Here is a 14,062-nt window from a genome sequence, read left to right on the forward strand (position 1 = left end):
CAAAAAGGAGATATATAATTCTTCTAAAGGAGGGCGGCTTAAACACTTGTGAAGTAATGACAGTCTAACATATTGGGTGACTATGTGACAACCAGCAAAATGTTTATCCCTTGAGTTTTCTTGCCATTTACGTGGAAATGGTAATAAAATCTACTTCCTAGTGTTGCTGTGAGGACTAAAGATAATACTTTTAAGGCACTTAAGAGATATGTAGGCACATGACAAGTGATAATTAGTGTTTTATTGTTAGTGAGATTCCGTGTGAGGAAGACCATCATTTCAAAACAATGACTTTTAAAAATAACTAATACTTTGATAAATATTTAACAAGTGATAACTGATATCTGCAGCATTTTTGAAGTAAAATAGATAGTATTATTATCATTTGATTAATAAGACATTTGGTTAAGATTGATCAAATCATGGCTCATATATAGCTCTTCTGACTCTAGACAATAAGACATGTAAAACTTGGGGGGAATCCAGATATTTTATGGACCAAAACTGAGAAGAGACCTGTAGATCATCCACCAAGAACATCTATATGTGAAAATTTTTGCATAAAATTTCAAAATTTATTCATCACCTCGTCTGTGGTATTTTTTGTTATAGTGGCCCACATAGATTAATTTCTACATCTATGTGTTACAAACAAGTCACCTCTACTCAAAGAGAGGGCATTTACATAAGGCCTGAATACCAGGAGGTATTTTAGAGTCTGTGTACTAGTTCTCTATTTTGTGTTAATCTATTATGCATGTAAGTAGAAGTACCTGTTACTTCTGGTCATGCTTTAGGACTTGTGGTAATCATCAGAACTATTCACATATATTCCCATTGTGCTTCGTACAACATGGTAAGTTTGTGCTTTCTGATGCTGCTTGGAGTTAGCTATGATCATGGGACTTTCTTTGATAGGGGAGATGTAAGTGGAAGATATTGCGTCATTTCTGCATGGAAGCTTTAAAAGCTACTGAGTGATTCGCCTTGTTTTTTCCCCTTGCTTTAGTGATCATGGAAGCAAAGCACAGAATGGAGACTCTGTCAGCCTAGATCCTGGCCCCACTGTGATGGTCAGAGTCCCACTCCCAAATTCTCTTAGATACGTAGTATGAACAAGAAACTAATTTTTATTGGGCTAAGCTAATAAAAAGTTAGAGATGTTTGATACTGTAACATAAATCAAGTTATCCTGATACCAAATTTTTTACACACTTCTTATGTGTCTACCCTATTAGATTTTAAGTTCTGTCGGGACAGGAAACATCTCTGCTTTGCTTACACCATGATATCCAGTTTTAGTCAGTATTTGTCGTATGATGGGAACTCCACTAATATTTATTAAATGAACACTTAAGCACCTGGCTGGCATGGCTGGACCTGTGTTCCAAGAGATCATGGTTTGATTCTGGGTGAAGGCACATGCCCAGGTTGCAGACTCGATCCCCAGCAGGGGGCATGCAGGAGGCAGCTGATCAATGACTCTCTCGTCATTGATGTTTCTCTCTCCCCCTCTCCCTTCTTCTCTCTGAAATCAATAAAGACATATTAAAAAAAAAAAAAAAAAAGAACGCTTAAGGAAATAAATGCATCTGACTAATTCACTAATTCCTTTACACATTTGTGTCCCTTCTCCTGGAATGTAGTACCTATTCCATAATTTTTATTGAATTACACTGATTACTTATTTATCCTTATTATTTCAACATCTTCTCTGTTAACTCATATCAAATATTAGCTTCATGGTCCCTTGACTTATGTTCCAAAATTAACCTTATTGTTTCTTAAACAGCTCTTCCATATGATCATTTACACCCAGAGTCTTCTCATTTTCTTCACCCTAAATTTCTCATTCTCTGGTTTCTTGATTCCGAATTTTTCCTCCTACTCTACCTTTCTTCCTCTTTACTGCCTGATTTTTGAAAGCTGATCAACTTTATGATGCCCTCCAGTTCCTTAAGCTTTTTTGTAGTTTTAACAGTCTATTAATAATCCTTACCTTCAACTTCACTATCTCTTGGTTTACTATCTTTCCTGTGGGTTGTGGACATACCAGTCAAAAAGCACTGCCCTTAGGTCCTTCAGTTTCTACATTTCTCCAACTTTCTTCTGTAACTGCATTATAAATATGCATTTCTAAGATAACCCAAGTACTTGTTTCCTCTTCTACTGGTTCTGAGATTTGAAATTCATAGAGAATAACTCTCTTGACAGGCTTAACATCTATGCAACTTTGCAGGACCTATCTTGTGTTGTGAATGGATGTTACTATGTACAGCTCTCATTTTACACTGTGGCCTTTTCAAGCACAGTTTACCTTTTTACTCATTTGTGTGTGTTTTCACCATAATCACCATAGTAGATAGAACATAATCGATAATAGTTAATGAATAAATATAGGACATTAAAGTAGAATATTATTAAATACAGCCACCAATAAATTATACATAGATTTGTTCTTAGGTAAACTATTAAAGACTTATTTTCAGAAGCTCATTATCATTTGGTAAGTCTGGGTGAAAGTTTAAGCAGTGGAGGATGAACTAATTTTTTCATGTAAGAGCCTATCTTGAAGACCTTATCAATTTGTTTAACTTCTGTGAGCCTCAGTTTTCCCATGTATTAAACAGAAAAAAGTAATATTAAAATGCCATTTGGTAGTTATAAGAATTAAATGAGATAATACTTTGCACGTACTTTATGAACTGCCAAGTCCCATGTAAATGTAAAGTAATGTAAACCAACATTTTAACATACTACAGAAACCAACTGCCTCCTGAGTTTAAATACTTTTGTTCTTATCATTCTAACACCTGAGAATTTACTATTATCTTTCTTTGTTGCTGAATGAAAGACACAAGTAGTAAATGCTAAAAGTGTCGTCTCGTGCATCAAAAGTTTGCAGATTTGATTCCCTGTCAGGAACATACCTAAGTTGTGGGTTCGATTCCCAGTCAGAGCTCCTGTGGGAGGCAACCCATTGATGTTTCTTACATCAGTGTTTCTTTCTTTCTCCCTTTCTCTCTCTCTAAAATCAATAAAAAAAAAAATCTTCAGGCAAGGATTAAAAAAAAAAAAGTGTCTCCAAATTTTGAAGACCTGTAGGTAGAATTTTAAGAAAATGTATATAGAAAACAAAATATGACAGGATAATTATATGCTAACACCGGCTTTAAAAATGTGTCAGAAAACAATAAGCTTAGGAAAATAAGCTTATAAGTTCAAAGGAGTAGTTATTTTAATACTATACTTTAAAGAAATTATATAGAAACAGCTCATATGTGAAAAAATGTAATCCCTCTTATGTTACAAAGGTTACAGAATCTTTGCACAATATTGTTACCAGAAGTGGTTTTATGTATTAGAGCTCCAAAAAACTATTTTTGTTGTCTTCCTGGTTGCTCTAAAGCTCATAAAAAAAAAAGTTAACATATCCATTTCTAATTATCTTATGTTTTCAAAATTACAAACATAAAAGAATTCTAAATAAATTATCCATGCCATACAAAAGAATTTAAAAATAAATTACTGAATCAATTGCTAATGTGAGAAAATTGCATATAGCAAGTGTTATTTTGATATATTTTCACTATACATAAGTAATAAAACCTGCTTAAGGATACAATCTACCATTTCATACTGTCAGAAATATTGAGAGGCTATTGTGATAAGTTCTCAATAGCTTTCCTTAAAATATGTTAAGGAAACTTCACTTAGGCAAATTTTAATGAGGCATCTTCTAAATTACATATTCTATCCATACATTTATATTTGATTCACAAGTATGAGCTTAATAGTTATGTAGCTATTGAAAAGAAAACATAGTTATGTAATGTATTGCTTCTCATATTTTGGTTAAAGATGAAAATATAATATTTTCACCATATTGGAATTATTCTCAGATTCCTTGTTTACCCTTTAGGGTATGACAAAATAACTATATTACCTGCACACAAAGAAGGTAAGGAATATTTAAAGGAAAGTGCAGTAAATCACTTCTGTGGTAACCAACACCAGGCTGAGCTTACATAATTTTATGTAACAAGTTTAAAGATATCAAACTTTCTCAAAGTTTCAGTCAGCCTAATTCCCTATGATTTTACGCTTTTGTAGTAGCAAACATTAGGCTGATTTTAAGATAGATATCTCAAAGCAATGTAGGTGAAAGAACTCAAAACAGTGAGTCAAGAGGTAAGGACCCTAATTTCTGCTTTGTCACTATCAGTGTGATTTGGGTGAAAAATAATCCTGGCCTTTTTTCTTCAATTACAAATCAAAGAGATTATTTATGTTTCTAATGATCTACTTGATCTAAAATTATATCAATACTCTGGTAGTTTTGACCCTTAGAAAACTTTGTGGTAATATATGTACAAGGAAGTTGTCAAAAGCATACATGTAGTTTAATCACTATTTGTTGCAACAGAAAGTGATAAAGGACATAGGTGTAAAGGAGAATAAAAAGGTAGAACCATGGAGTCTGGGTAAAAGAACTTAGTGTTTGGAGACCACCAAACTTGACTTCAAATAGCACTGAGCTTCACCAGTCAACCACTTCAGCTCTCTGGCCTTTATTGCCCCTATTTAAAAGTCAATATGGTTAATCAAAGAACTTATATGTATATATGCATAACCCATGGACACAGAGAACAGTATGGGGAAGGCCTGGGGAGGGGAGTGGGTGCAGGGTGGAGGGGGTCAATGGGGGAAAAATAGAGGACATCTGTAATGCTTTCAACAATAAAGATAAATTGAAAAAAAGTCAATATAATCTTTTCTAATGGAGTTATATTACATTACATTGTATTAATATGTAATATATGTGTTATACAAAATACATAATATATATCTAATGCAGTTACATATTATATATGTTGTGATGCTCAATATGTGTCTGTGTGTGTGTGTGCCCACGTGCACACCATGTATATTCTTTATATGGGCTGAAGATGTTACCTCTAAGTACACACTATATTTGTACGGCTGTGTAGCCATTAAAATTTGAGTTAAGATGTTATTTGATAAAATGTGACAGTTGTAGAATGAAGGGAACCATTTATTCAATGGTGTTGTAGGTGCCACAGAAGTTACAAAAATAACTCCTTAAATTACGTAAGTCATAAAAACTACTTGGAGGATATTTCCCCTTTATTTGAGAATGAGAAACAGGGTGCCTTGAATTAGATTGTTATATAGTAAATTATCTGTAGTTTAAACTTAGAGAGATTTAGCAACCTTAAAGAATGGGATAATTGTATTTGCAAGTGACTTGAGATACACAGACTTGTTCAGCATTAACAATGATCGTTGAGATAATTGTTATTTCATATACTCTTTCATTAACTAAAATCTGACATATAAAATAGATGTGTTGGGGAGGAAAGATGAAAGTGAGTCGTGGCACTGAGGTTATATAAAAACTTAGCCTTCATGCCCTTTATTATTCCATCTTCCCAGGCCTGGTGGCTGTCCTCACTGACATTTCCTATGCAATTATTATACTACCTCTTCTAAAGATTTATTTATTAAAGGCCATGGATGAAACCACATTCATGTGGTCTTTTTAGAAGCCAGTCAGATTGAGGAGGGCAGTTAAAGGAATAAATGTCATGTGGTAAATTTTAGAAGGCATTGTACCTGAAAGTAAATAATTTTAAAATTTATGGTTAAACTGTGCTTTCCAATCAAGGTTAGGTTTTTTTCTGTCTCTGTCACCTTTGTAAGAGGTCAGTTATCATTTACAAATATATTTTTATATGAAGTGCTGTCCATGAGCATGGTTTAGAGTGACCTACCTGATCCATTTCCCCCAAGTCATTTGCTTTCTTATGTGCTTGACTGAAGAAGATTAAGAAAATCATAAGGTCCTCTTAGTATCAAAAATTCAATATTGGGGTGGGGGAGGCCTCAGATAATATTCTTTGCTGCCTTGGGTCAGGGCAAAGTATAGTAAGCGATGCATACTTATGGTCACCGTTTTCCTATGTTTTATCTCTTTTTCCACCAAGCCTAAACTGCCCAGTACAGAATTTTTAGAAGGGGGTGAGTAACAGAAATCAAAGTAAAATAGAAGAGACTTGTAGAAATGAGGGTCAGTATAGTTAGGGTCCTAGACTTTTCATGGAGCTCTTGAGTAAATCTTTTAGAAGGGTATTATGGACAATAGAAAAGGAGTGTATATGCTATCAGAGAAATGTTTTGGAAAGAATCTATGTTCTGTCAGCCCAGTAATTTTGTAGTTATTTTAGAAGTTGATATTTATTTTCCCTTTTATAAACAAAATATATTATTTAGTACCTACAAACAACCAAAACGTTTGTAGTTAGATATCGTGGGGCTCTGATTTTTAATTATTGTGTGAAATTGTGAATGGTATGTGCATTTTTCTTACATGGCTTTATATTTTGCTTTCCATGTTTTCTCAGAATTGTCTATATTGGTCAATTGAACAGACTTAGTGTTTTCCTCAAAGCATAATTATTAAGTGCACATGACTATTAAACGGTAACACTTTCCTTTTTTAAAAACAAACAAACAAACAAACAAACATATTTCTGATTATGGCTAGCTGAAATGTAAAAGGTTTTCATAATTTTTACATAGGTAATTCTGGCTTTATTTTAAAATTTTATTACATTATTTCATAGCTTATAATAAGAATATTTAAAGAATGTTCTAACTTAAGCTCACAAAGCTAGAAAATTCGTAGTTGCATTCTAAATCACACCAATGTGTTAGTTAGGATGATTTAAGTAATAATGTACTAACTGAATTTACTTGCATAAGTGTTGCACTATTCCACTGAAATATAAGGAGGTGAACAATCAAGAAAGAAGAGATCTAGTTTAGATGGAAACTTTCATATTCACTCACATAGTATTACTCATAGCCAACCATTTCCTTAATGTTGCTGTATGTACTTATCATGGGAAAATTGTGCCAGATGGCAATTTATAGTCCTGTTAGTTTCATAATTTACCAGTATTTCACTTGAATTGTTTTTCAGTTAAAACCCATTTTAAAAGGACTTATCTAATAACACAACTATCAGTTTCTGTGCTATGAGATTCTGCCTTTGCCCTCTCAGTGATGAATGTTGTTAGTATTACACTTCATAGAACTTTATTTAAATTCCTTGCAATTATTTTAAAAGCCCAAGTAGAATTGATGTGTGATATTTCCAAGAATTTTTATTGTAATTGGAAAGGATTATTAAAAACATTTGTATTTTCAAAAAGATAAACATATTGATCACTTTCTACAGATCCATGGAAATATTCACTGAGTCAAAATAGAAATATACCCAAATAATTTTATCATCTGACTTTTATCATCTGACAATCAGTAATATGACACAATATCATATTTTTAAGAGTTTTTTCTTAATATCTGCATATTTTATTCATTTCCTGTGAATTTATTTTATAATACAATTCAACATGTCTTAGTAATTTTCTCTTAGAATTGCTGACTGAAAGAGCAGTGTGTGTCCCAAATATGTTTTTCTTTTGTTTAGTCTTTCTTATATGACTTAATAGATTATAATACATCCCAGAGTTTCAAAATGTGGAATGTTTCTTAATAATAATTCAGTGGTGGAGTTGTGTAAAATTTTGGAAGCTCAGTTCTTCATTCTCTGTATAATTCCTGTGGACAGATGTGTGACAGTATTGTCTTGAATGCCAAGACTCATTATTAATTTTCTTTGAGTAATTATGAGAATTATTATTTGTATCACATAATTCAGGACAATTCTCAACATTTTTTGTACTGTTTTGTTTTGTATATATCTACATTACTGGAGTAAACAATTTAGCTACTGAAACCATGTCGTATGTGTTTTCTCAGGGGCAAAACAATAAAATTCCTAGAAGACAACGTAAGAGAAAATATAGATGACCTTGGGCATGGAGATGACTTTTTATATACCTATTTTTAAATTATTTATTTATTTTTACTTTAAACATTTTTAAAAAATTTTCAGTTACAGTTGATATACAATATTATATTAGTTTCTAATCACATCCCAGTGATTAGACATTATATAACTTACTAAGTGATCATCTTGATAAATCTCATACCTGTGTGACACCGTATATAGTTACTAATATATTATTGACTATATTCCCTATGCTTTACTTTACACCCCCATTACTATTCTGTAACTACCAGTATGTACTTATTTCCTTCACCTTTTCCACCCATCACATAAACCCCCTTCCATCTATCAATTGTCATAAATGTTCTCTGTATTTATGAGCCTGTTTCTGTTGTAATTGTTTATTTTGTTTTTTTTAGATTCAATTGTTGATAAACGTATTTATTGCCATTTTATGTATATTTTTTATCTTTTTTTCTTCTTCTTCTTGAACAACCACGTGATATTGGTTTAGTTGTGATAAACCTCATTAGCTTTTTTTTGTCTGGGAAGCTCTTTATATGACCTTCAGTTCTAAATGATAGCTTTGCTGGGTAGCGTAATCTTGGTTGTATCCTTGCTTTTCATCACTTTGAATATTTCTTGTCAATCCCTTCTGGCCTGAAATGTTTCTGTTGAGAAATCAGCTGACAGTCTCATTGGAGGTCCCTTATAGGTAATTAGTAACTGCTTTTCTCTGGTGGCTTTTAAGACTCTCTCTTTGTCTTTAACCTTTGGAATTTAATTATGATGTGTCTTGGTGTAGGCCTCCTTCAGCTTATCTAATTTGGGAATCTCTGGGCTTCCTAAAATTGTATGTCTGTTTCCATCAGCAGGTTGAGGAAGTTTTCCATCATTATTTTTCCATTAAGTTGGGCTCCCCAAAGCAGGCCCTGGACAAGGACCTGTGCACATGATTTATTAAGGAAGTGCTCCCAGACAAATCCAGTGAAGGACTGGAAGAAGCAGGACAGAGTGAAGAAGTCAAGGAAGAAAACATGGGTACGATTTCAGGAAGAATCTCAAAGAGTGTATCTTCAGCCTAATGCATCTGGGAAATTCTAGTCTTAGAGGCTTGTCTCAACAAGGGCATGTAAGCTGGGTTTCATGTTATTATACCCATCAGTTCTCAGCTCAAGGCTGCTAGGATTGTGCATGTGGGGTGATGGACTGTATCTTTTAGGCAATTTTGGCTCTCTTTGGTCTCTAAGAGATTAAGATCAATTTTCTAAATAGTTGCAGCTATAAATTATTGGAAGCAAAAACGAAAGAACACCAAAACTAGAGGAATTGAAAACAAAAATGTTACAATCAATCTGAAAGAATGTGGGTGGGAAGACAAAAGTGTCCATTACAATGAGGTTGACAGAACAGTAACATCCGTATTTATACGTAGGAATCTCAGACATTGAAAGAATAATGATATCCTTGCAAACATAGCCTCATAAGTAATGGGGCAGGAATTGAAGCATGAATCTGTTGTGTTCTCTCTTTTTTATTTCATGCCACTGAAAAGTATACCTCTTAGTTATTTTACCAGGTGACTCATGCCCATATGTAAGAACAAAGAGATATGCCTGTTAATTAAGTCCATCCTTGAAACCAAAATAACCATACATTAAACTCAAAGGGTTGTTTACTACGTTGGCCAATAAAAACTTAGGTACCTGATCTGCATCTATAGTCTGAAATTCTCTGGGCTCAGAACTTGGTTCCAGAAACACTCATTATCTCCCTGGGTCTGTGGAGGGCCTCTGTTCTCAAACCTTTTTCTACTTCAGCATTCCCTGTTTTCACATGATGTCCTAATTCCTGTAGTGTCATGAGCTTTTCTGATCATATATATCACATTATTTCCAATATAGAGATGATACTAAGTGAATGAAGTTTTCAGTATCTTGTGAACTGAAAAATTTAGGTAACATAATTTTGTTACTTGGTAAGATTTATATACAGTTTATTTATCTATTGAACAAGTAAAATAATTACCTTAAAAACTAAAATCTTTATTGAATTTGGCATTGTACAAATGTATTTGAATACCCACCCCCTACAACAAACCTCGTGTAAAACTTGGAAAGTATTAAAATGGTGCCATTTGACAGTGTTTCCTGATTATATTGTCTCTTCCTAATCTGTGACTCTAGAAACAATTTTAATATTTGATATTTGCTCCAGGTATGATGTTCAAGTTATTGTTTCATACCATCTCTGGTGTAGTTAGGCTATGCAGTTTTATTTCTTTCTTTCACAAACATTCATGAGTTCTGCTACCATTCATTCAATTTGGTGCCATTATCATCTAGAGAATGAAGAAGGAGTGATTTACAGGGTTTCTGAAGGCCCAGGCTTTTGGCTTTCTTCACAGTTTTCCTGTGCTTGTTGTAGGTTACAGTGACACTTTTACAAGGCCAGGCATTTGTTTATTAACACCCTGTTTAGAATTTCTCTGTTTTGGTGCTGCAGCAAGACTGAATTAATTAGATTTTTTTTTTGTTTTACTATTAGCATAGAAAAATGATATTAAAAATTTGCTGTTGCTTTTTTAATGTCCTTAAAATTGTTTTCTGTTTGTATGGGAATATGGAAGAAAGATGAGTAAGTTAATTGTCATACAGCTAAATTCATTTCATGTTGCCTTTGCAAACCAAATAATCCATTGTACTTTGGTGTTTACTTACATTTAAAAAATAAAGTTCTGTGATCTTATAGCTGTGAAATGTTATTGCTGTTTCCAAAGTGAGATTTTAGATATAACCATTAATTATTTAATAAACAGTTATTTGAAAACATTTTTATGCACATGATCTTCACATCATTCTACAAACTTATACGAAAGAATAATTTTATTCTAATGTAAAATAATGTGAATGCAAATTGTTGTTCCTGCCATAGACCTTAAATTCTTTATTTATTTAAGATCAGAAGCATCAATATGAGATTAATATAAATTATCATATTGGAGATTAATATAAATTATCATATTGATAATTTATATCAATATGAGATTAATATAAAAGTTGAAGTATTACATTCTCATTAGATGTCCAAATACAGATTAAATAATTGCTCTAAATGATTCTTAAGTTAATAGATTATTTTAATTCAAAATAGTAAATTAGAGTCATTGGTAGCTATTAGACATTTCCCCAGTAATAAACTTTTAAGAGTACTGACTACATCTTAGTTTATACTAGGCTAGTCGACTTAATTTCTCAAAATAAAACATTCAATTATAGTTATAAGGTAAACAGAAATAGTTGGAGTCCTTTGTTAGGATATCTTTTGTTCTACATCTTTTAGATAGTGAACTAAAAAAAAACAAGAGGTAATTAGTAAATGTAACTGTATATTTATCTCCTGTAGTATTTTGTTCTCTCCTGATTTATTTAATCCAATGCCTTTTAATGGTTTGTCAAAAAACTGATTTGTAAAGTTCCCTCTAACTTTTTCAATTTTTAAGAATTTTTAAAAATTAAAATTTTTTTTGGTGAATAAGCATCACTTTGGAAGCTTGTTAAAAATAGAGTTAACTAGGCCATACTCTCCAAATTCTTATTGAATTGGGACATTCCCAAAGATCTATGTTGCTAACAATCACTCCAGGTGATCCAGAAATAAAATTTACAGAAACAGTAAGACAGAGGCTGATAAAAATTCAAAATTCTGAGCGCTATCATCTGAAACGAGTTTTTGGCGTTTGGATCTTGTATAGTTGAGGCAGCTATGGGAGAAGTAGAATATATGTAGAGGTGGATCTGTCAATCTTCAGCCTTTGCAACCTAGGGAACTTTCCACCTTCCAAAACATGATGACTTCATGTGGGCACATCACGTTCCTTAAGATGCAGGTAAGGGACAGTTTCTATACCTAAAGTTGCCATAAATATGTCAATGTCCCTCCTTATTCTTTTGTTTTCGAATGCTGGATTGGCCATTTAACATATGTGGTAGGCAGAATAACATTCCTCCAAAGATGCCCACCCACCTCCTAATCACCTGAGCCTGTGCATAGATTATGTTACATGGCAAAATGAGTTTGCAGATATAATTATGGTTTCAGGCTTTAAGATGGTAAGGTTATCAGGGATTATCCAAGAAGGCTCAATCACATAATTCCTTAAAAACAAAGAACTATTCCCGACTGGGTTAGAGTACGGAGAATGAAGAACAAGCCAGCTGGATAATCAACTTGCCATTGCTGACTTTGCAGGTGAAGGCAAGGGGCCATGAGCCAAGGAGTGTGGGTGGCCTGTAGAGACTGGAAATGGGGCTCAACCTCATTACACAAGGGACTGAATTATGTTAACCCAAGTGAGTAGGAAACAAATTCTTACCTAGAGCCTCCAGGAGGAAGCAAATCCCTGCTAACACTTTGATTTCAGTTCAGTGAGACCCTTACCAAACACAGACCTGAAAAACAGAAAAATACTAAACTTGTGCTATTTTAAGCCACCAAGTTTGTGGTAATTTATTACTGCAGCAATAGGAAACTAACTCAGAAGGCAAATAAATGTACTTTTCCTTGAAGTATGCTCACAGTATTGTGTGTTTTTTGTTTGTTTTTAGTTAAATTTACAGACTAATGTGTTTTTTAATTTAAAATTGATTTTACTTGTTTCTTTAATAGGCTTTCCAGCTGTTTATTCCAAATATATTATTACAGAACACCATGGGACAAGTATTTGCCAGCTATTATTATTATTATTATTATTATTATTATTATTTTATTATTATTTAATCCTCACCCGAGGATATTTTTTCCATTTATTTTTTAGTAAGAATGGAAGGGAGAAAGAGAGAGAGAAAGCAACATTGATGTGAGAGACACACATCGATTGGTTGCTTGCCCGACACGCCCTGACCGGGGCCAGGGATCGAGCCTGCAACCAAAGTACATGCACTTGGCCAGAATCAAACCCAGGACCCTTCAGTCCCAAGGCCAATGCTCTAACCACTGAGCCAAATTGGCTAGGGCCTGCCAACTATGAAATGCAAGTTATTCAGAAAAGATTCCAGGCACTAAACTGGGAGCTGACAATGATTTCCTGCGAAGTATTTTTTGCAATTTGTTGACTAAGTTTGTTTATGACTGTTTTTGGTGCTGGTGACACAGTTCTCTCTGCCATATAACTGAACCACGATGACTGAGTTTCATAGCTCTTGTCATTTTCTTTGGCATACAAATCCAGCTTCAGTATGTTGGCTGTGGACTTCTCAATTTCAGTCCTTGAGTAGTGTTCCTATTTTCAAGTTCTCTTTGCACATATTATCTCTTCATGTAATCCTCTGGATCTTCAGAGAAGTCTTATTTTTTGCTGTAAATTTTTGCCAATAGAAGCTCAGATGGTTAATAATCTTTTTTTCACTGCTGCTTAAATATGTGACCATAAATCTCTGTTGCAACTTTTATTTCCTGCTTTAGAGCTCAGCATCATTAAGAAGTTATTTTTCTTTGGAATAACTAAGTTTTCCTTTGTAAGATGTTGGTACTATCAATGAGCTCAGGGGACAGATACAGGACATATGGTAGGGAGGCACTGTCCTCACTTATCAAAAATACAGGAAGGCCTATTTTTCACATTTTTATGATTGTTTTCAAAAACAAGTTAATCTTCTTGTTCAGTTAAAAGAACAACACTTGGTGGTTTACTACAACTTATCAGATACAGGTTGCCTGTGTCTCTCTATTCATGTGTCTTCCTACTAGCACAGTACAGACAGAAGAGTCTACCGTTATTTAGCAAAGATTTTCTTGTGATGGAATTATGTAAAGATGGGTAACTTCTGAATCCTACTTCCATTTCATCCACATTTTATTGGCCAAATCAAGTCACATGCCAACGTATAACAGCAAGGGAGTGAAAAATATTCCTCTCACAGACGAACAGGAGGTCGTATAGCAAGAGTTTGAGAGGTTACAGAGAAGGAAATAAATAATTGGTACAGTAATAAAATCTAGCATATTATATTTATATTTAATATATCCCTATATAAAGCCCCATTTCCCCCCTCTCATGTATGAGTATGGAATTAAATACCTCTCGCTTTCTGAAATGAGTAAACTCCAGTTTATTACTCTATTAGATGTGGCATAAGCAAATACTTCTCATCCAATTTTTTTCAAATTCTTTGAAATCTATTG

Source organism: Miniopterus schreibersii (assembly GCF_964146895.1).
Source record: "Miniopterus schreibersii genome assembly, chromosome: 2".
NCBI lineage: Eukaryota > Metazoa > Chordata > Mammalia > Chiroptera > Miniopteridae > Miniopterus > Miniopterus schreibersii.